Below are 783 nucleotides of genomic sequence, written 5' to 3'. Positions count from 1 at the left end.
CAACCCCACGCCGAGCAAGCTGGGGACACCACCACGATATTTTAAGGTTGGCAATCATGTCCGTGCGACTCGAACGTTTTAACTTGTGGGAAATTATCTTTGATTTTGGGGTATTTATGTTTTATTTCTCATTTTCTTTCAGCGTATGCGTACACGATGGTGTAAGTTATCGATTAGCCACGGACCTTGTCGACCTTTCTTTTGCAATAAGTACAATCATTAAACAAGCATAGGTTTCTACGGAAGCGATGTCCGTGGGATTAAGTTAGAAGTGAAACATTATAAAACATCTCCAAATCCTACTAAACATCGGGTAGGTTACGTCAACACCGCTTACATTCATGGACAGTGTGGCGCCGCGCCGAGCAGGGCTTCCCTCCCCACACACGCTAACTCTCACGAACCTCGGAGACACAAATACGCAATTAGACCTCTCAGCGAAGTACTTTATTACTATTTCAACGACGAACGTAGTCCACCACGACAGTACAAGATGAGATCTATGCAATGGCGTGAGATGCATCGACGTAAGGTGGTGGAGTAGAAAGAGCTTGACATGCGCTAGGATTAGGGTGACCAAGAGAGTACAGTTGGGCTTTAGTTGTGTTGCGCGAAGGTTGTTGTGGCGAGCGCTCCGTTGTACCCAGAAATATACCTTCATTTCTTTCTGTTGTGTGAGTTTACCTAGTACGATCTGCCTTCGAGTATCTCATTTATGTAAGGTGTATGAGGATACAGCGGGTGTCATTGTGCGGGAATGTGTTTACAGTGAGTGCAAGGAGT

The sequence above is a fragment of the Penaeus monodon genome, chromosome 30, assembly GCF_015228065.2.
Source record: "Penaeus monodon isolate SGIC_2016 chromosome 30, NSTDA_Pmon_1, whole genome shotgun sequence".
Classification (NCBI taxonomy): domain Eukaryota; kingdom Metazoa; phylum Arthropoda; class Malacostraca; order Decapoda; family Penaeidae; genus Penaeus; species Penaeus monodon.
This window is presented reverse-complemented; position numbering follows the sequence as displayed.